Source organism: Megascapheus bottae, chromosome 20 (genome assembly GCF_031878675.1).
Source record: "Megascapheus bottae isolate mThoBot1 chromosome 20, mThoBot2.hap1, whole genome shotgun sequence".
Lineage (NCBI taxonomy): Eukaryota > Metazoa > Chordata > Mammalia > Rodentia > Geomyidae > Megascapheus > Megascapheus bottae.
The window spans coordinates 4,301,695-4,324,575 of record NC_143528.1 but is presented as its reverse complement, the minus strand read 5'-3'; the positions used below and the strand labels follow the sequence as shown (position 1 = coordinate 4,324,575).

The window sequence follows — 22,881 nt, the reverse complement described above, 5'->3', positions numbered from 1 at the left end:
TTTTGCCATGCTGTGTGCCTCAGCACTGAGTTATATCACTAGCTGTCTTTCTGGTTCTTAACTGGGACAAAGCTGTGCTTGTGGGGTGAGGGTCTCTGCCTCAGAATCAAACCTCTTTTGTGAGTAGCATCCGATTCCTGTGTGGTCCTCTGTCCCTCTGGCCGCTGGACTTTCTCTCAGGTTTTGCAGTGGTTGCTGACCTGACCTAAGGACCCAGACAGGCCTCAGGGGGCTGGTTGATTGGCACCCTCAGACCCATCAATTACCCTGCAGTTCATGAAGAAGCACAGGACTGTGGTCAGATGAGTCAGCCCAGGGCAAAGCCAGCCCTGTGGGATATGGATTGCCCGGTGATGGGGCAGAGCAGAATGTTTTGTCTCTCAGGCTTTGGATTGCACATTTCACATGACACTAAAGGAAGTATAGGTTTTCAACTGCCCAGGAACTTAGGACCACAAGATTTCCAGTGGAGTAGCAACATGAGAGAAAACAAGTTTAATAAAAAGGTACAATAGTTTTTTTCTTTCATTTTTTTGGTTGGGGAAGAGAGGAAATTAGGGATTGAACCCAGAGCTTTGTAAATGCTGTGTATATACCCTACCACTGAGTTATGATCCCAGGTCCCAATTCCCTTAGTACTTTGAAAATACTGTATATACTGTGAAAGTCTAAGGTATAATGTTATTTATTTACTTGCTTGCATTACTGGGGCTTGAACTCAGGGCCTCATGTTCTTGAATGGCTTTTTTATTCTACCACTTGAGCCACAGCACCACTTCCAGCTTTTTTCTATGTATGTGGTACTGAGGAATCGAACCTGTGATTGGTGTATGCTAGGCTAGCACTCTACCACTAGGCCAAACTCCCAGCCCCTGGTGTTCTACACTTGAGCTACACCTTTATTTCCAGCTTCTGGTTGGAGATTGGAGTCTCATAGACTTTCCTGCTTGGTCTGGCTTCAAAGCAGGATCCTCAGATCTCAGCCTCATGAATAATTAGGATTACAGATGTGAGCCTCCAGCACCTCTCTTATAATGTAATTTTATTTGTGTAATAAGGACTTTTTGTTGTTGTTGTTAGTCATGGGTCTTGAACTTTGGGTCTTGGCGCTATCTCTGAGCTCTTCAGCTCAAGGTTACCGTCCTACCCCTTGAGCCACAGCACCACTGCCAATTTTCTAGTGATTAAGTGGAGATAGAGTCTCACAGTCTTTAGTGCCAGGGGTGGCTTTGAACCTGGACCCTTAGATATCAGCCTCCTGAGTATCTAGGATTACGGACGTGAGCCACCATGCCCGGCTGTAACAGGGACTTTTATAAAATGTTACACAAATAAAATGAGATTCCTATCTCCAGCCAAGAGTGTCATATTGGCTTGAGAAAATAATCTGTTGTCAGGCCAAAGATGTCATATTGATATGACATATGGCAGTCATCTAGATGTCTTGACTTTTCAACTGCTGCCAACACGTTCTAGGTTCTGATACCCGACAGATGGGCCATGAGCATCTGGAAACTTGTCAAGCTTCCAAAGTGCTAGTAGATTTTGCTATCAGACTTTCTCAGGTTCCATCATGAACTCTTAAGATCTGTCTTGCCAGGGATATATTGTTTCATTGTTTTAAACAGATTGGGCCATGTTTCCAGCAAGACTTTTGTGCTCTGTCAATAACCTCCACGGTAGTTATTCATCCCTTGTAACACGTTGTTTGCTCAGTTGGACAGGATTTGTTGATCTGCTGTCACAGCTCAATCTCAGGACATTTTGTGGTGGTTATTTTCCAAAGCATTCTTTGGTTTGTGCTATCATATTGCACCAATCCACTTATCAGCCCACATTTGAGGGCTAACTCCTGCTGGGTGATCATTATATACCTATTTGCATGATCCCCAGCAGACAGGGTGGCATGCCCTTCAATTATACCTTCAAATGATTTCATCAGTTGGTTGTTAGTGAACAGGTTTTCATTTCTTATAAGCTCATCATCATGTGTAGCAGTGAATGTATGATCCTGGAGCTACCAAACAAATGTTCAGCTCTGACCACTTTCTTTCTGCCATAGGCTAAATATTGCTTTACCCATATGTTGGTACCCCAGCTTCTTTCAACAGGTGGCTGAAAGATGTTTTAGTTATCCTGATTGCAGTTGCTTCTCAGTCTTCCTCTAAACCCTCTCCACAGCTTTTCTAACAGATTTGGCTATTCAGATTTCAGGTTTTAATGTAGAATCCCAATAATTTTCTCAGACCAAGTAGGTTGCTATGATACTCAGCATAGACTGGCCTCATTTTGCAGTCATGGAGCTGTTTCTCTGTTGTCAGTGGGAATTACTTTCTTTCCATCTGACAGAGCGGCTTTGTGTGTGTGTGTGTGTGTGTGTGTGTGTGTGTGTGTGTGTGTGTGCACACCCATGTGTGCATGATCTGGCGTTCGCCGGTACTGAGGCTTGAACTCATAATCTGGGTGCTATTCCTAGGGTTTTGTTTTGGTTTGGTTTTTTTGCTCAAAGCTGGAGCTCTACCAGTTGAACCACATCTCCTATCTCAGACTTTTGGTAGTTAATTGGTGATAGGAGTCTCACAGAGACTTTCCTGCTGAGTCTGGCTTTGAATTGAGAACCTCAGATCTCAGCTTTCTGAGTAGCTAGATTACAGCATGAGCCACTGGTACTTGGCTGGTGCCTGGTTTTTAATAGGAGCATTTCACAGACAGTTTGATGTTCTATACACCATCAGCTGTCAGACAATTTTATAATACCATAACTGTGTTGACATAGACATGATAAGTGGAAATGGTTGCCTACATTTCATTGCTCTTATTAAGGCAACTTCTTATATATTCCCCATAGAACTAGATGTTTTCATCATCTTTCCTTTATTCTCTGATTTCTCTAGATGGTTTCTACTGGATAAAAGGTAGTGTATGGATATAAAGTAAATAGAGACTCACCTGCTTTCGCCACATCTGCTGAGACAGTTGGATAGGACACTAACAATCAGGTATTACACAGGTCTAAAAAGATTTCATCTCACTTAGCTTAGAGGCCTAATTCCAAAACAAACAAACAAAGGAACAAAAAAACCCTCACCTAACAAAATGAAACAAAAGATTTCTTTGGGGGCCAGGAGCGTGGTCTAGTAGTAGAGTGCTTGCCTAGCATCCACGAAATCCAGGGTTTGATTCCTCAGTACCACATACACAGAAAAAAAACAGAAATGGTACTTGGCTCCGGTGGTAGAGTGCCAGCCTTGAGAAAGCCCAGGGACAGTGCCCAGGCCCTTAGTTTAAGCCCCAGGATTGGCAGAAAGAAGAAAGGGAGGGAGGGAGAAAGGGAGGGAGGGAGGGAGGGAAGGAAGGAAGGAAGGAAAGAAGGAAGGAAGGAAGGAAGGAAGGAAGGAAGGAAGGAAGGAAGGAAGGGATTTCTTTGGAGTAGAATGGGCTGGTGAGGAATTGCATCTGAGATGCCTAGAGAGTTACAGGGCTTTGGGAGAAAGGACCGATTCTTTACTTTTTGCCTCAACAAGATCTTCCAGTTTCTTACAATTATTGTTTTAAAGTTTCTCCTTGTACTGAATTTTCAACCATTAAAATGAGTGATTTACCTTGGGGTGGGAGCATAGGGGCTGTGGAAAACAGTGCTGCTGCACAGCTTGAAAGGGGGTTCTAGATTATAATTTAGTATTAAAAGAAAAAGAACTCCCAACTTTGGAGGTACAAATCAGAACAAGTTAAAACATCTACAGGGAGACTAGAAAGATGTAGATTGAATATCAGTTATTCTCAAGGGCAAGGGAGGAGCCCCACGGTCTTTATCACAAGTTGTTCTTTCACAATTTGGGTTCAGTTCACATTTCTTCTTGGCAGAGTCATTCTATGTCAGGGAGCTTGGGGACCTGACTGGCCTGTTAGATATACCTGATGTATTTGGAAGCAAACTGTCTTCTGGCAGACCAGTACCTGGTCTCTATTCTGTTACCTGACTCTGCAAAGTAGAACCCCTCAGCAACACCTTTTCTTTACGGATGGGAGAGGCCATGTGGAAAATGGGTCCCTAGTCCCTCTGTTCTCAAGGCTGCTTGATTTACGGAGGAGACAATAACACAATGAGACTCGGAAAGAAGAAGATGGAGATGAAAAAACATAGGAAGAGCAGGAGGAGGACGAGGAGGAGGACGAGGAGGAGGAGGAGGAGAAGGAGGAGGAGGAGGAGGAGGAGGAGGAGCAGGAGGAGGAGGAGGAGGAGGAGGAGGCTTAATAAAACAAAAACATGGAAAAAAAATCTGTTACAGACCTGGGAAAAATACCTGAATGCAGACAGGATTCCTTAGGAGAGGAGGGGCTAGAGGGGAATTGCAACCTTACCCCCTGGGACTCTGGCTCAGAAGCCTGGCCAGTCAGTTCAGTGAACCTGTTAGTAACATGAACTTAGTTGCTGTATTTCTCAGCCTGAGCTCATGCATTATTTACCTGGCATAAGTAAACCTGTTTCTTCCACTGTTGCTGGGGAAACCACTTTGATTTATCGAGTTCTCTTATATTCTCCAACAAAAATGATCTAGTGTGGGAAGGAGAGAGGGAAAAGGGTGATCCAGGATCCCAGGGGCTCAGAGTGTGGCTCAATAAAGGAGAGTCCCTACCCCACACACCAAGAGCAGCAAAGACACTAGATTCCAGCATGGGGAGCCCCGAGGTTGTCATTTCCTGCCACTGTCTGCTAAGGATGTCCCTTTTCTAAGCATATGGAGGCCACTGCCTGGGCTCACTGATTGCTTTTGAGATACACATCAGCCTGACTGCTCAGGGGAGGAGGGGAGGAGTCAAGTTTCTCCAGGGGCCATTTCCCAAGAGAATGGGCTTGGCAAGCCAGCTCCATCAGCCCAGGTAAAGTGGTCCAGTCTGCTCCCAAGCCTGCTTTAGTTCCTATTTGGGAAATACGCTCTGTCTACACAGTTGTAGTGATCAAAAGAGATTCAGGGTTTGGGGAACCTGGCCTCAAAATCCCAGTGCTTTTATTTCTAATGAATGTCAGTAAGTCTTGTTAACCTTCCGGCCTCTCTATCTCATACTATGTGGTTTGGGGACCATGATTCAGGACAGATCTCTGAACCTAGGCCACAGTAGGTAGGGCCTTTGGGGTGAAGTGCCACCAATTTAGGCTGCCTTCTTCCTTCCCCTCTGCAAGATTCAGACATCACAGGAGTCTTCCTCCTCCAGTCCTGTGTATTGATTTTTCTTCTCCCTTTGTTCTATTTATGGCTCTCCGGCTCTTCACAATTGCATTATTCCTTTGGAAGTAGGCTGGAGGTTGCAGCATGGGCCCTTCTCCATATGCAGGGGCTGGTACTGCTTTCCAGCATCATTCCTCCAGATAAAAAGCACCTGTGGATCCAGCCTCTCCCCTTCCTTCTAGGTTCTTTGCTTCCCTGGGAAGGAAGTTGCTGCTTGTCAGGAGAGTGTGGATGTGTCTGCCTGGCTGATGCTCAGTCAACATCGTGATTCAACAGCATGCTTGCAAGGGTCTATATATTTACAAATTATTTAGACAACAGCCATCCAGGGCAGAACTTTGATTTTTTTTTTTTTAATCACCATGAACATCCTAGGTTTCAATGACTACTTTTGCTAGATCTTTCTAGATTGTTGTTTGTCCTTTCTCCTGGGGCTATTTTTTGTTTGTTTATTTGGACTTCTGTTTAAATTTGTACTTAGCTACTATTGAGATTAAAACACAGGTGTTAATTGCATCTCTAACATTGCAGTTTTTATACTAGCTGCAAAGCATCCCCAAATGACTTAGCTGCTTCTATTGAAGCAGCCACAAATCTCTTCCATTTCTACTTTCTCTTTCTGCACTAGGCAGAAAATCTCCCTGTGGCTCTTCCAGATCTTCTGATTGCCTCAGTTTTGGACTGCTCCCATGGGGTAGATGTTCCAAACTGTCCTCTTAAAGGAACATCTAATTGCTTACAAACCAGAGGATAAGTCAACACAAATCAGGTGCTCTTCTGAGAGGCATAAGGAAGAATTCCTCCCTAAAGGAGGAGCCACCCAAAGATGATCTGAGAGAAGTTTTCTAGGCCAGTGGTTCCTAAACTTGAATCATATCTGAAAGCATGGCACATGGCCTACTCCCAGAGTTCCTGAAGTCTGGGTGGGACACAGAATTTTATGTTTCTAGCAAAGTCCCCTGGAGGTGTTGATGATCTTGTGAGAGACCCACTTGCCAAGGCAGAAAGGACATGGAAGGCCTGACCCTGACTCCGGGAAGGAGCTGGGGATGTGGGGGAGGGGGATAGCAGGTCAAGAACGGAAGACCAAGGAATGCAGCTCAGTGGTAGAACATGTGCACTACTAGCCATGGGTTCTGTCCCCAGCCTGGAGGAGAAGGGGGCAGAAGGGATAAGGAGGAGAGGTTGGTATGATTATTGAGAAAGGAACAGGAGCCACTCACACAGTGGGAAGACATGTGCCAGGTTTGTCAAGGCAGGAATCTCTCTCCCCAAAAAACTCCCCTCCTGAGGAAGTCCCCCCAGCTAATATACCCTCACTCTAGGTCTCAGCAGAGAGTGATAAAGCCATAACACATCTGTAACCAATGGTAATCAAGTCTTGCACCCTGCCTCTTTTCTTGTCTTGTCTCAGCAGAAAGTTATTAGACATGGCATTACTCGGCTCCCAGCATACTACCACTTGAACCACAGCTCCACCGGGTTTTGGTGGTTAAGTGGAGATTAGAGTCTTGTGGACTTCCTGCCTGGACTGACTTCTGAGTAGCTGGGATTACAGGCATGAGGCACCAGTGCCCAGGCTTGTGATTTGTTTTTATAGACAGGGTCTCACTCTGTTACCCAGGCTGAGCCCAAAGCCATTCTTCACCCACCTCAGCTTCCTGAGAGCAGGGATTGCAGGTATGCACCACAGCCCCTGGTAGCACTGTCTTCCGAGTCTCTCTAATCCAAGTGCCTTCCACAGAATGGATGCAGAATTGCCTTTATTACTTACCAGACACAGTTCTGAGTTCTTATAAGCATTATCTCAATCTTCAAAGTGTGGTTTGTTATGACCCCCTTTCACTGGTAAGGAACACAGGAGTCTAAGGGAGGTTTCATCACCTGTCTGTCACTTATGCAGATCGGACACACCAGAGGCTGAGGTCTGAACCTCCACTGTCCACTGCTTGTGCTTCCTGTCACCATCCTCATGCTTGAGGAACAACCAGGAGACAAACAAGATTGTATTGTCAGCTATCTCTTTCTCTTTTTCTTGCTGTGCTGGAGATTGAATTCAGGGCCTTGAGCATGCATGGCAGGCAAGTGCTCTACCCCTCCCCCCCACCTCCCAGCTCCTCCACCCTCAATCCTTATTGTCATTCAAAGGACCTGAAAACTGAGGCTGACCTGATACCAGGCTTGTCACACACATAGGCTGGTAACAAACCACAAACCCGAACTGAGAGTCTCCTGTGGGCTGAGCAGAACTAGGCAGACAAAGAAGTGAAGCAAGGAGGAGAAGGGCCCGCCTGGCAGGTGTGAGGGCGAGGCTGCCGCCCTACAGAGATGGGCTGATAGCTTTGTTCAGGGGTGGGTGTCCTGTCCACAGCCTCCCTCCCTCCCTGAGGGGCTGGGCAGCAGCTGGGCTCCTGGGCCTCAAGGTGCCAACAGGGCCAGCCATTCACTAAGCTGCACAGGCACAGAGAGGTACAGGCCACCCCTCCACCTCCCCCCAGGGATGGAAAGCAGACACTGTAAACACTTAGGGCTTTATCTCTGATTGAGAGAGGGTCATCAGAGCCACTTTTTCTGCCCAGGAAGAGTTCCCAGGGGAGGGCTGACCTTTGGGAAGCCTTGTCCTGCTGAACAGATGGTCCTAGGGATGGGCAGGGGTGAAGAGGAGCCCAACAATTATCCCTAAATCTGAATTGCTGGTACCACATGCCAGGCCTCCAGGAAATTCCCAGGTTTAAAATAAGTGTATGTGGTGCTTGTGACTTTTGGGCTTTGGCTTGAGAAACAGTTCTTTTCTAGACAGAGCAGAGTAAGGTGTGCAATTTTAAAAGTTCAGAATACTTTTGAACTAAAAGTATCTCCAGCCTTGTGCTAGACCCTAAGAGAAAGATGAAAATAAAGTGCTCACTTTTCTCGCTTTGGTGGTATGGATTTGATCTCAGAGTCTCATGTTTCCTAGACAGGTACTTTATCACTCAATCCACATTTCCAGCCCTTTTTACTCTGATTATTTTCTCTCTCTTTTTTTTTTTTTTTTTTTGCCAGTCCTGGGCTTGAGCTCAGGGCCTGAGCACTGTCTTTGGACTTTCTCAAGGCTAGAGCTCTACCACTTGAGCCTCAGCACCACTTCTGGCTTTTTTCTATGTATGTTGTACCGAGGAATCGAACCCGGGTCTTTGTGCATGCTAGGCAAGCACTCAACTGACAGGGACTCATAGTCTTTTCTGCCCCGGCTGGCTTTGAATTTTGATCTTAGTCTCTTGAGTAGTTAAGATTACAGAAGCAAACCACCAGTGCTTGTATAGTTTATTTGTCTGTTTTTGGTTGGTCATGGGATTTAAACTCTGGGCCTGGGCATTATCCCTGAGCTTTTCAGCTCAAGGTTAGTGCTCTATCAAGTTGAGCCCTAGCAGCACTTCCGGTTTTCTGATGGTTAATTGGAGATAAGAATCTCACGTACTTTTCCTACCCAAGCTGAGTTTGAATCATGTCCTCAGATCTCAGACTCTTGAGTATCTAGGACTATAGAAATGAGCCACCGGTGCCTGTTTTTTGTTTTTATTTATTTATTGCTGTTGTTTTGCCAGTCCTGGGGCTTGAACTCAGGGCCTGAGCACTGTCCTTGGGCTTTCTCAAGGCTAGCCCTCGACCACTTGAGCCACAGCACCACTTCTGAATTTTTCTACGTATGTGGTACTGAGGAATTGAACCCTACAAGCACTCTATCACTAGGCCAAACTCCTGGCCCCTTTTCTTTTAACTTAAGAACAATGTAGCACTCTAGATCAATGTAAGTAGCTATAGCCCATTATATTCCATTATATGGATGCACTGTAGATTATTTATTCAATCAAGAAATGAATTTTTCAGGTAGTTTACCTGAAATAAAGAGCTTTATGCACTTTATTGCATATAATACTGATATAAGTACCTTTGTAAATATACTTATGTGTATTTAAGGGAATATTTGGCCATATAGAAAGGACACTATACCATATTTCTTCTCTCAAGAGGAAGACACAAAAAACCCCATCTCCTAATGGTCTCTCCCAGGATAATTTTTCTCTGTTGAAGGCAGAATACAATAAGAACATCCTGGCTCCAGAACTGGCCTGGAGCTGTGTTCCTCTGTCCCTTCCCTTCCCCTACCCTGAACATCCCTGCTGCCTCATAGTCAGTGACAGGTGTTATTATCCAAGTGAAAGCCTTTGAAGTCCAGATAAATGAGATAATAAATCTCTGCTCTCCAGGGATGCCAGGCAATGTTTGTGCCTATTGAGTGGCCTCTGCCATGGTGTGGTATAGTAACTACTTAATTAATATGAAATAAGAACAATCAATCCTAGGGCTGAAGTGATCCCTTTGAAGTTGAGGATGAAATGGCACCATCTGAGATGAATGAATGGAATGGGTGATGGAAATGCATAGGCAATTTGCAAACCTTATTTTAATAGTTAATATCAACAGGCACATTATCTACTTGACCTTTTCTCAAAATTGTTAAAAATCAATTTCAGGGGGCTGGGAGTTTGGCCTAGTGGTAGAGTGCTTGCCTAGCATGCACAAAGACCCAGGTTCAATTCCTTGGTACCACATACATAGGAAAAAGGCAGAAGTGGTGCTGTGGCTCAAGTGGTAGAGCTCTAGCCTTAAGAAAGCCCAAGGACAGTGCTCAGGCCCTGAGTTCAAGACCCTGGCACTGGCAAAAAAAATCTATTTCAGTCAACTAATTTTTTTTTTCTAATTTTCAAGGGTGCAAGTAAAATTGAGCAGTTAAAGGCCACCAGGAAGGTCAAATGGGAAGGTCAGGCAGCTTGAGTGGTAAGACATCCCTACAAGGAACTAGGGCTCTAAACTAAGAATGTGGCTGCCAGGACTCCCCCTGAACTGGGTGGGCAGAGCAAGGCTCTGGGAAAGGACTCTTGTGAGTCACCTCTCAGACTGTCTACTTGGAGATGACCCAACTTTATCCTTTGGGTTATTCACCCACTTTGGCTTTTAGAGCAAGACCATGGGGGAGGACCCAGGAGGGTTTTAGTTGGAAGGAGTGATGTCATCACGTCTCTGTGGAGGAGAGAGGACCCATTCTGTGCTGCCAAGGGGATTAGTGATCAGGTTGGTTGGGGTACCTGACTCTGCACCTGGCTTTGCTGGGAACTGGCTCTGGGACTCTAGGGTGTTCTCCTCTGCTTTCTTTGCCCTTATCAGCTCCAGGGTGGGAACACGGATTCCCACTATGGTCTCAGTCTGACTGGGAGAACAACCCTGTGAGCCTGAAGAATGTAGCACTGTTGTTCTGTGGAGAGTTTCAGAGGAGGGGACAGATGGCTGTCTCTGGAACGTGTTCAGAAATGTGATGTGTGATGTATGGTGTGAAGGAAGCCTGGTGCCCTATAAACAACGTCCCCTCCCCCCAGTGACAGTGCTCTGGCTCCCATTCACATTCCTCTGTGGCTAGGGCACAGGCTTTCCTCATGTGCTTGCACACCTACACACACACATATGTGCACCCCTGGAGTGACACACAAACTTGGATGTCTCACAGACTATTGCACAGGCTGATGATTCAGTAGGGATTCTCACACACTGGCTCACACAGGCCCAAGGTGGTAGGACCTCCCAACAATCGTGGCTGAGCATCTCAGCAGCATCTGCAAACGATTTGCATTCTTGGCTCTTTGTATCTGCCTGTTCTTTGTCTTTCTGTTCACCCATTTCTTTCCTTCTGTCTCCTCCTTGGCTGGTTTTGGTGTCTTCTTTCCAAACTTCTGTCTTTAGCAGGCCATCTCCAGCTCCTCCCCTTCTAGCTCTGAGCTGCTTTGTCCCCCTCAGAATCTGGTTCCACCCAGGCCTAGACTAGTCTTTCTGGCTTCCAGTGTCCTGGCAGGAAGCTCTTCAATATTTGTGCCATTTGGGCCAGTCCCTTTCACAGGATGAGGAACTAAGGTGGTCCCATATGGGAAGTGGATGCCGGGTGTCAGCAGATCGGGGGTTGCCATCATTCTGGGCAGATGGGAGGATTGGAGTTGGGATTGAGAGGACCAGCTGTGTCCAAAGGCCACAGAAAAGAAGGCACTGGGTGTTCCAGTGTGACAGCTGTGAGCCTTGGTTCTTGCTGGGACCCACTCCAGAATGGGGCTCAAGCTGGAGGAGGAAAGCAGAGGGGAGGGGCTCTGATCTGTGTGCTGCTGCCCTACCTTTTTTTTTTTTTTTCCTGCTTATGGCTGTGGTTTTAGTAAGAAGATAGGGACAAGTCCTGGTGCTGCATGCCTAGAATACCTACTTTCTGCTTTTTTTGTGGAAGAGATTCCTTAAAAATGAGAGGGGACAGAAAGGAGTGACATGGAAAGCAGGGTCAGATGACCAAGTATTTATCTCAACTTTCTCTTTTCTTTCTTTTTCTGGTGCCACTATGGGGTTTGAACTTAAGGCCTCAATGTTGACCTTTAGCTATTTCACTCAATGTTGGTGCTCTACCTCTTGAACCAAAGCTTCACTTCCAGCTTTCCCCCCTCCCCCCAATTAATTGGAGATGAGTGTCTTCCTGCCTGGGCTAGCTTTTTTTTTTTTTTTGTGGGTCATGGGGTTTGACTTCTGGGCCTGGGTGCTGTCCCTGACCTGTTCAGCTCAAGGCTACCACCTTACCCTTGAGCCACAGCCTTACTTCCCATTTTCTAGAGATTAATTGGAGATAAGTGTCTCTCAGCTTTGTAGTACCCAGGCTTGGCTTTGAACCGAAGATTCTCAGATCTCAGCCTCCAGAGTAGTTAGGATTATAGGCGTGAGCCACAGCGCTCTGCCTGCCTGGGCTAGCTTTGATCCTCAGTCCTTATATCTTAACCTCCTTAGTAGCTAAGATTACAGGTTCCTTCCTTCCTTCTCTTCCCTCTCCGCCCCACACCCCCCTTTTATTTTTGTATGCTTAGGATGGAATCTAGGGCCTCAAGTACTTGGGACCTTTCTTCTATCAATGAGCTATATCCTAGTTGATCCGGTCTTAACTGTCTTAACTGTCAACAGCCCTAGGAGAGTTCATTAACCCAGGAGACTCATCTGCCTTCTTAACTGTCTGCAATTGTGGGGATGAGTTGAGATCAGAATGGCTGTGCTGTGGCAAGTTAAAGTCACACACACACACACACACACACACACACACACACACACACACGTGTGCGCGCGTAAGAATTCTACGCTGCCCAAGGGCTGGGCCTAACAGTACTTCAAGTTGATATTCCGATTCCTCCCTGGGTACCAGCAAGTCTCTGCTAGAGCTCCACAGCTGGTCTAAGGCCTCCCTGACTGTAACATTCAAGAGTTCTGCCCATGCCAACTCTAGACCCACATGGCAATGGACCTAAAGTCATTTCCTGGAAAGAGAAGGAATAAGCCTTTCACCCAGATGTCCCACCAAGGAGTGAAGCATGGGAGTCCAGACCATGATGCACACCCAGAGGCACATGGTCCACTGTGTTAAGGACATGGCGGCCTTCTGTGCCTCCATTCACACTTTCCCGTCTGGGCTGGCTCAGAACCACCACCCTCAAATCTCAACCTCCTGAGTAGTTTAAGATTACAAGTGTGAGCCACCCAAGCCTGGCTTGAAGCATTCTTTTTAACTTGAAATTTTTTTTTTTCCTTTTACTGTTGTTCTCGAACTTTGTCCACTTTCTGCCTTAGCAGTCCTGAGTCTCTACCTCTTATCTGTTTGGCCCTCTGCCCCATGTCCTGGGATCCACTTCATTAGCAAATGACTAAAGTGTTACCACATTACTACATTGCTAGTTACCTTCTTCCTTGAAACTAGTCTGCTGATTTTAGATTCAAGGTTGCTTTGACATAGAAGAGCTAAGATTATTTTGGAGATTTCAAGGCAGACTCAACAGACTCTAGTGTACTATTTCTGGGGTCTCTCAGTCCCTGAGACAGAGAATTCCTTTGCTGAATGTTGAAACACTCAGTTGATATGAATATACCAAGTAGAGCATTCCCTCCCTCTCTCCCTCCCTCCCTCTCTCTGCCTCCGCCTTCTCTGTTTTGAGCAGTACTGGGAATTGAACTCAAGACTCTATGCGTGCTAGGTAACTCTCTCTCTGTCTCTGTCTTTCTCTCTCTCTTCCCCCCCTTCCCCTCCTCTCCCCCCACCTCTGACCCCCCCCCCCCAGTTCTGGGGCTTGTATTCAGAGCCTGAGCACTCTCCTTGGGCTTTTTCCAGGCTAAAGTTCTTTTTTTTTCTTTTTTTTTTTTTTTTTGCCAGTCCTGGGCTTGAGCTCAGGGCATGAGCCCTGTCCTTGGACTTTCTCAAGGTTAGAGCTCTACCACTTGAGCCTCAGCACCACTTCTGGCTTTTTTCTATGTATGTGGTTCTGAGGAATTGAACCCGGGTCTTCGTGCATGCTAGGCAAGCACTCTACCACTAGGCCAAACTCCTGGCCCCTCCAGGCTAGAATTCTACCACTTGAGTCACAGCACCATTTCCAGCTTTTTCTATGTATGTGGTACTGAGGAATCGAACCTGGTCTTGGCATACTAGGCAAACAGTCTACCACTAGGCCAAACTCCCAGCCCCTCTCTTCACTGTTTTGAGCAGTACTGGAAATTGAACTCAGTCTCTATGCTTGCTAGACAAGTACTTGAACCATACTTCCAGCCATTGAACTCTCAGTGCAAGTATGCAAATGTCTATGTTCTGCATTTCTTCCAAAAGATGGATCACATAGATGTAGAGAGCCCACTACATATCTATAGCAAACTCGGAATATATACAATATGTATTATAAACTACCCAATCACCTGCGGGTATGTGATGTCAACTTTGTTCTTTGTTTGTGGTGCTAGGGATATAATCTAGGGCCTGGGCCATGCTCGGCAAGTGCTCTACCACTTAGCTACATCCTCAGCTCTTGTAAGATATTTGTGCCCCTGTTCCAGATAAATTCAATACATGGGAATCTAACATAATCCTTATTTAGCTCTCAGTTAAATATTTAACTTACCTAGTATTTACTCTGTGCTAGACACAGTTCTAAGTATTTCATTATTTGTTTTCTAAGACAGGCTCTGCAGCTACAGTCTTTACCTTTCCAGCCTCTTAGCCTTCCGACTTCATACTTACAGGTATGTATCACCATACTTAACTTCTAAGCACTTTTCTGCAACATTAGTGAAACTAGGTTTTTTTTTTTTTTTTTTTTTTTTTTTGCCAGTCCTGGGCTTGAGCTCAGGGCTGGAGCACTGTCCTTGGACTTTCTCAAGGCTAGAGCTCTACCACTTGAGCCTCAGCACCACTTCTGGCTTTTTTCTATGTATGTGGTACCGAGGAATCGAACCCGGGTCTTCATGCATGCTAGGCAAGCACTTTAACCACTAGGCCAAACTCCTGGCCCTGAAACTAGGTTTTAAGACCCCAGTCTCAAAGCCTAGGAGCCCTATGTTCAGTGCATCCACTCTCCCTCATCTACCAGATAGAGACATGGTGAAGGGAGGAGAAAAGATATTTATTACATAGCAGCCATCGGAGAACTGTCTTCAACAAATCCTCAGCCATCTTTAGAGGTGCACACATTGGCCTCAGGTTAAATAGGGAGAATTGGGGACAGGGGGTGACAAAGGTCCACATAGTTCAAAACAGTTTCAAGTCATAGGTGTGGCCTGGTTGACCATTATCTCAGCCTTTATCCTTTGTGGAATTCTGGAGAATTGTTACCACTTTATTACTGAACAGAATAGGAAGGAGGGGATCTCCTGAGTTTTTGGTTGTTTTCTTTAAGATGATAAGGAGAAGACATTGCCTGTTTGAGGGGTAATTTACCTTCTGCACAAGATGCTTGCTAAGTGAATCTCTTTTTTGGAACCCAAGGTTCTGAGCTATTCTTCTTGGGTACCGATACGAAAGTTGGAAAACTTGTAGTTAATTCACAGAGCTCAGCAAAAACATCTTTTAGGTTATCTTTTTTTATTTTAAAGTGCTGTTTTATTTTCATTTGTCATGGAAGATAAATTACTGTAGCTCTCTAAACAGTTTTGCATGTAATATAATCGATTTTCTGACATTGTTTTTCAGCAAAATGTGACAAATTTTGTCTTTGAAACTTAGGTAATCTTTTCATCCTTGTACACTTTTTTATTAACATTTTTGATTTTTACATCATATTTCAAATGACGTGTTTAACAAACAAGTATTCAAGAAGGGACTCTCTATGTACAATCACTGGAACTTAGATTTTAGAATATAATTAAAATTAGGTTGAGGGTTTATATGTCATAGATACATATTAATCTGTGTAATAAAACATTACATCTATAGAGTCATAAATTTTATGTCTATGTAGTGTTTTTATATTTCCAATATCATGTCCATAGCATCGGGTACACAAATATTGAGTCCTTGCTCTTGTACTCTTTGGATCTAATAGCTACATATTAAGGATACCAGGCGCCCTTTGTTCTTTTGGTCTTGACTTGTCTCACTCAACATGATTCGCTCTAGATTCACCCACTTCCCTGCGAATGCCATTATTTTATCTTGTCTGTTGGCTATGTAGAATTCCATATATATATCTACCACATTTTTTGTATCCATTCATCTGCAGTAGGGCATCTGGATTGTTTCCATCGCTTGGCTATTGTGAATAGTGCAGAGATGAACATAGCTGAGCAGGTATCCTTATCATATCCTGGGTTATGATGTTCAGGATAGATGCCCAGGAGTGGTATGGTGGGATCATAGGGAAGGTCTATTTTCAGTTCTTTAAGGAACCTCCACACTGCTTTCCAGAGTGGCTGAACTTGTTTACAATCCCACCAGCAGTGAAATAGGGTTCCTTTTTCTCCACAACCCTGCCAGCATCTGTCATTATCTGAGTTCAGAATCTTGGCCATTCTAATTGGGGTAAGGTGGTATCTTAGGGTTGTTTTTATTTGCATTTCCTTTATGACCATGGAGAATGAGCATTTTCTCATATGCTTTTCTGCCATTTTAACCTCTTCTTTTGATAGGTTTCTCTTTAGTTCCCTTGCCCATTTAGTGACTGCTTTGTTGGGTTTGGTGGGGTGGGGGGAGGAGATTAGTTTCTTGAGTTCCCTGTAGATAGTGGACATTAAGCATTTGTCTGATGTATTATTGGTAAATATCTTTTCCCAATTGGTTGGCTGTTTTTCTACTTTAGTAGCTATGCTTTTATCTGTGCAGAAATGTTTTATTTTTAGGTAGTCCCATTTATCAAGTCTCTCTCCAATCTGTTGTGGCCCTGGGACTCTGTTCAGGAAATTTTTGCCTGTGCCTATGAGTTCCAGTGTCTCTCCATCTCTATCGTGTAGCAGTTTCAAGGTTTCCGGTCTGATATTGAGGTCTTTGATTCATTTTGAGTTGATGCTTGTGCATGGCAAAAAGGCTATGGTCAATCTTTAGTTTTCTGCCTGTGGCTGTCCAGTTTTGCCAACACCAATAATTGAATAGGCTGTGTTTGTTCCACTGTATATCTTTGGCTTCTTTGTCAAATGCAAGTTGACAATAGGTATGTGGTCTTATTTCTGGATCTTCTATTCTGTTCCATTGATCTTCTGGTCTATTTTTATGCCAATACCGTGCTATTTTTGTTATTATGGCTCTATAGCAGAGTTTGAAGTCTGGTATTGTAATACCACCTGCATTGCTCTTTTTGCCTAGAATTGTTTTGGCTATTCTAGGTCTTTTCTTGTTCCATATGAGCCTTTGGATTGTATCTTCTATTTCAGTGAAGAATGTCTTTGGGATTTTGCTGGGGTTATGTTGTCTTTTATATATATTTTTTCATTAAGCCTTTTTGAGATAGACTTTTTTTATTTTGGATTTTCTTCTGGTTTTGGGGCTTGAACTCAAGGCCCTAGTGCTGTCCCTTAGCTTTTTTTACTCAAGGATGGTGCTCTACCAGCCACAGATCTAACCTCTGGCTTTTTGGTGGTTAATCCGAGGTAAGAGTTACAGACTCTTCTTTCTTCTGAGTAGCTAGAATGACAAGCATGAGCCACCTGCAACCTGGCTGAGGCAGGCCCTATTATCCTATGCTATTGCTGAGGATCCCAGGAAATGCAGTCAAATGGTGTGAACCAATGGAACAGCTTACCCTAAAGTTCTACACATGGGCTCTTAGCTTGTACCAGCAGCTCTGGTCCTCTGGTGATAATCATAACTGCAGGGCTGTTTCCCATGGTTATTCCAAGAGCATCAGGAATCACTGGGCATTGGCCTATGGAGTCATGAAATGGGATAGATCTCTATATCTTTGTTCAGGCTGGCTCTACTGACAGGTCCTGTTTTCACTGGTGAGAGACAAGAGTGCAGTTCTTCTCCTTCAGTCTCGCCACCCTGTCCTACAAAGCCTAGCTCCTCTAGCCCACCTCCTCCTCCCCTCTTGGCAAAAGGATAGTGGCTTCTTTTATTTTTCCCATTAACAATTAAGCTCTAGACATTCAGCATATAAACCCAGAAAACATTAGCATAATTAGAGCTAAGATTTCAAAAGTTTTGGCAAGGATAGACCCGAATATTTACTTAACAAAAGAATTTTTGACTTTTAGTATTAAGGAAGAATTTACAATAGGGTTTAACAAAACAGCTTCTGTAGTAAATTGAAAACATTCTTTTACTGGTTGAAAATGTGATTTGTATTTTTAAGAAATATAACTCCTTTTCTAAGAATTCTGTTCTTGCCTCATCCATCACTTTAGTAATAGAGCAGGAGTGAGGGGAGAGAGCAGGAGGATCTGAAATTCCACCACTGAAAATGCTTTCCTTGACTGGGCGCTGGTGGCTCACACCTCTAGAACTCTAGCTACTCAGGAGGCTGAGATCAGAGGATGGTGGTTCAAAGCCAGTCTAGGCAGAGAAGTCTGTGGAGATTCTTATCTCTAATTTACCATAGAAATTTGAAAGTACAGCTATGGTGCAAAATGGTAGAATGCTGGACTTGAGTGAAACAGTTCAGGGACAGCATCCAGACCCTGAATTCAAGTTCTGTTACCAACAACGAACAAACAACAACAAAAAAAAAAGAAAGAAAGAAAGAAAGAAAGAAAGAAAGAAAGAAAGAAAAAAAAAGAAAAGGAAATGTTTTATTTTTAAAATGTTTGTGCTGGTACTAGTAGCTAGGATTACAGGTACAAGCATGAGCCTCTGGCACCTCAGACCATTTTCCTTTGTTTTAAGCTTGATTTTTCTTTCTTTTTTGTCTGTCATGGGGCTTGAACTCTGGGCCTGAGCACTATCCCTGAGCTCTTCAGCTCAAGGCTACTGCTCTAACATGTTGAACCACAACCCCAATTCCTAACCTAGGTTTTTGTATAGATGAACTTCTTCTTCTTTTTTTTTTTAGATGAACTTTTATTGTGTAAGAAGAATGTCATTCAGAGTCAGGAATAAGTGGATTGTTGCCAGTCTGTGGGGGTTCTGGGGCCTTGAGAAGAGGAGGATAGGAAATAGATTTACTGGGTAAAATAGGGATATTCATTTCCTCACCCATGGGTTTGATTTTTCAGTTATCCAGAAAGATTCTTCCAATCCTACCATTGCCAGACATTTGAAATAAACAGATAAGTTAAAAAAAAAAAGTAGGGTAGTCAGGGAATCAAACAAACAAGCAATACAGTTAAGCAAGTTAAAGGTCAGTACAGTGTGTCCAATTTTCCCTAGTCCAGAGTTGATAAATTACTGTTGAGGAAAGGTCTAATAATTGAATTCCAAAAGCCCAACACTTTCATTGCACTTGCTTTATTTCTGGCATTATGCTAAAATTACTGGTTTTTTTTTAAAGTATGTTTCTGAAATTGTGGTCTTACCAGGCTGGCTTTGTACTTGCAATTTTTCTGTCTTAGCTTCTTAAGTGCTGAGTTTACAGATGTGTACCACCAGGCTCAGCTAGAATCTTCCATTTGAATTTATATAGGCACAGAAATACCACAAGGAAAGCTGTTATGGGTTGGATGTTGAATGTTCAAAGACCCATGTCTCAAAACCTTGGTCCCAAAGTGCTTTTGTTGGGAGGTTATAGAACCTTTAGGAAGAGGGACTGGGGCCAGGAGTTTGGCCCAATGGTGGAGTGCTTGCCTAGCATGCATGAAGACTGGGGATCAATTCCTCAGTATCACATACATAGAAAAAAGGCCAGAAATGGTGCTGAGGCTCAAGTGGCAGAGCTCTAGCCTTGAGAAAGCCCAGGACCAGCAAAAAAAAAAAAAAAAAAAAAAAAAAGGAAGAGGGACTGGTGGAAGGTTTTTAGATAACTGACTTTTGCTAGGGGTTGTGGGATCATGGCCATTGTCTTGTCTGTTTCTCTATCCTGGCTCACAATGTTTTGCCATGGGCTCCAGGGCGATGTGGCTAGCTGATCTTAGACTGGAGTATCTGCAAGTGTGAATTGAATGAACCATTTCTCATTACATACTAATTGCCTAAGTTATTTTGTTTTAATGATGGGAAGCTGATAAACACAAAAAGTCCTAATTTATAGATAAGGAAATTGAGGCTTCTTATAATGAGAGGCAGAAATGGCACTGGAGCCCTAGCAATCTAGTTTTAGCATTCATGGTTAATGGCTCTTGGCTCTTAACCTCTATGATGGTTATTGTTGTGTAGATGTAAAGGTTATTTTAATTATGAAATATTTGAAATACCAAGAAAAGCACAAAGAATAATTCAACGGAGTTCCAGGAATCTACCATTCATCTTCATTACAATCCAATGTTGCTTGCTTAGTTTTTGTTAGAAAGCAATGACAGATGCAACTGAAGCCTATGTACTTTGCTGAGCTGCCCTCCTTTCTCAGAGCTAGTGACTATCTGCTTTGTGTTTGTTTTTCTAAAGCATGTTTTAGGGGCTGGGAACATGGCTTAGTGATAGAGTTCTTGCCTAGCATGCACGAAGCCCTGGATTGGATTCCTCAGTACCACATACACAGAAAAAGCTGGAAGTGGTGCTATGGCTCAAGGGGTAGAGGCTAGTCTTGAGAAAGTCTAAGGATAGTGCCCAGGCCCTGAGTTCAAGCCCCAGGACTGGCAAAAACAAATACATTTAAAGCAGGTTTTTATACTATTAAACCAACTCTGGATATCTACCAACAATATAAAATGTTTTTGCATACAACTAGTTTCATTTGATAGGATAATTTTATATCCAACATTATTGAGATTTAATTTTGATCATACATAGTCCACTTGCCCTCCTTGGAACAGGAGTTTGAACCCAGGAATTTAAGTTTGCTAAGCAGGTGCTCTTACCACTTGAGCCATACCTGCAGCCCTTAATTTTTTTGGAATAAGATCTCACCTGTTTGCTTGTTTTAGCATAGACCTTGATCCTTCTATTTATACTTTGCACATAGCTGACAGGCATATACCACCATATCTAGCTTATTGGGTGGGATGGGCTTTTGCTAACTTTCTGGCTGGCCTTGAACTATCATCTTTCTGATCTCTATCTCCAGAGAAGCAGGGATTGCCCTTACACCTTGCCTGACCCTACATAGTTGTAAGCTCATTCATTTAAAATGCATAAAATATCAGGCAAAACCATTCAAAACTTGTATTGTATTCTACTGTATAAATAAATATGTCAGCAGATATTATGGCAGAATCATAATATCTGCATACAGCACTGCAGTACATGATGTGTGAATCTATAAAGGTGGCTGAAGTTTCAGTGGACTCTGGGAAGCTAGAGATGCTAAGAATAAGGAATATCTGTCAAGGAGAGCCATAGGCATTGAGTGGCACAAACTGAAGGGAAAGACCACAGAGACCTCATAGGCTACAGCAGGCAAGTCTGAGGGAACAGTGTGTCCCAGCCCTCCAGAACTTATGTCACACACCGCATGCCCTGGATATGGTCATGAGGCTTTTGTATTTAGTATTTGCCCTGCTGAGTTCTTTCTAGGTCACTATTCTTCCTTCAAAATGGTCACTTTTTTACTATGGATATTTGTATGTTGTAATACATAATTTTTACTTTTTGTTTCTACAGAACCTCTTAACTAGGAGCCTGCTTTGAATTTCAGAAGAAACTTTAGGCTTGAACTGTAGCAGTTCCAGCAATGCTAGAAGCATATGACTTTGGGACTCTTGAAATGAATGGAATAGATTTTTTCATTGAAATGCATGTGAGACTTCATTGGGAAATGGGGGTGGGGGCATGAAATGGCTCCTAAGGCTACATGAAAAGTGTTCAGTGCATAGTTGGCAAGGGGTGAATTGTGATGGTTACTCTGGTCAGGTTGGTAGGTTGGTTGAGTTGAGAAGTGAGGAAAGTACATTTCTGGGAATGTCTATGAAGACATTCTGAATGAGGAGCGACTATGCTGAGAAGATATGTCCCAAATGGGGGTGCTCCATCCCATAGATTGGGGCCTGGGTGAAATCAAAGGGGAAAAATAAATAAGAAAAATACTCTTAGTCAGACAATGGTGGCTCATGCCTGTGATCCTAGCTACTCAGAGGCTGAGATCTGAATATTGCGGTTCAAAGTCAGTCTGGGCAGAAAAATCCCTGTGAAACCTTATCTCTAGCCTCTCAAAAACTGGAACTGGGGCTCAAAGTGGTAGAGTGCTAGCCTTGAGCAAAAGAGCTCAGGAACACTGCACAGGCCCCGAGTTCAAGTCCCATGACCACTACCAACAACAACAAAAAAGAAAAATGTTCTTGTGATCCTCTTTCTCTTATCTCCTCTCCCTCTCTCTTGTATATATTTGCTCCCTTCTCTTCTCTCTTCTCTCTTCCTCTTTCTTCTCTCTCTCTTTCTCTCTCTCTCCCTCCCTTCCTCCCTCCCTCTTTCCCCCTCCCCCCCCCCCCACTCTCTCTCTCTCTCTCTCTCTCTCTCTCTCTCTCTCTCTCTCTCTCTCTCTCTCTGTTTTGTTGTTGTTTTATGCCAGTCCTGGAGATTGAACTCGGCCTGAGCACTGTCCTTGATCTTTATTAAGGGAAGCACTCTACCACTTGAGCCATAGCACCATTTCCAGCTTTTTTTTTTTTTTTTCTTTTCTAGCTTTTGTGCACGCTAGGCAAGCACTCTACCACTAGGACAAACTCCTGGCCCCTTTCCTTGTTTTTGTTATTCTCTCTTTCCCCCTTTCTCTTTTCTTTCCTCTTCTCTGTTTTCCTACCCCACCATAGTTGACTAAAATTCAAAGCCAGATCAAGCTACCTTCCTTAAGCTGTTTTCTCAGATATTTGTCCTAGCATTGAAATACTTCAATACATCCCATCACATGCCCTTGTGAGCCAACTTCTGTGTGTGCTTTGTGAAAGTTATTCACTCATACTTACTTGATCTGCAGTCTCTCCTCAGCCCATATCCCATCCCTCCTACGTGTTATCTCGTATAGGCCATGCATTCATTGTCATACTAAGGCAAACTTTTTTTGTTTGAAACTTATAATCACAAGTAGATTTTATTTTTTATTTTTATTTTTCCTAGTCCTGGGGCTTGAACTCAGGGCCTGGGCACTGTCCTTGGGCTTTTTCAAGGCTAGTGCTCTACCACTTAAGCCACAGTACCACTTCCAGCTTTTGTTGTGTCTGTGGTACTGAGGAATAGAACCCAGGGCTTCATGCATGCTAGGCCACACTCTTGGCCACACAAGTAGGTTTTAAATTATGAATATTAATATGTTTTTAAAATCAGCATCCACAT

The 22,881-nt window shown here is 43.8% G+C and overlaps 1 long non-coding RNA gene across 1 annotated transcript in view; it reads left to right on the top strand.

Annotated features, from left to right (window-relative positions):
• Positions 1-21,364, top strand: part of LOC150049100 (uncharacterized) — a 53,053-nt gene extending 31,689 nt beyond the window's left edge. Inside the window, exons 2-3 of the long non-coding RNA XR_016539017.1 lie at positions 14,280-14,339; positions 21,217-21,364. This is a non-coding gene — a long non-coding RNA (uncharacterized LOC150049100). The remainder of the gene's footprint in view (positions 1-14,279; positions 14,340-21,216) is intronic.
• The last annotated feature ends 1,517 nt before the right edge of the window (positions 21,365-22,881 follow it).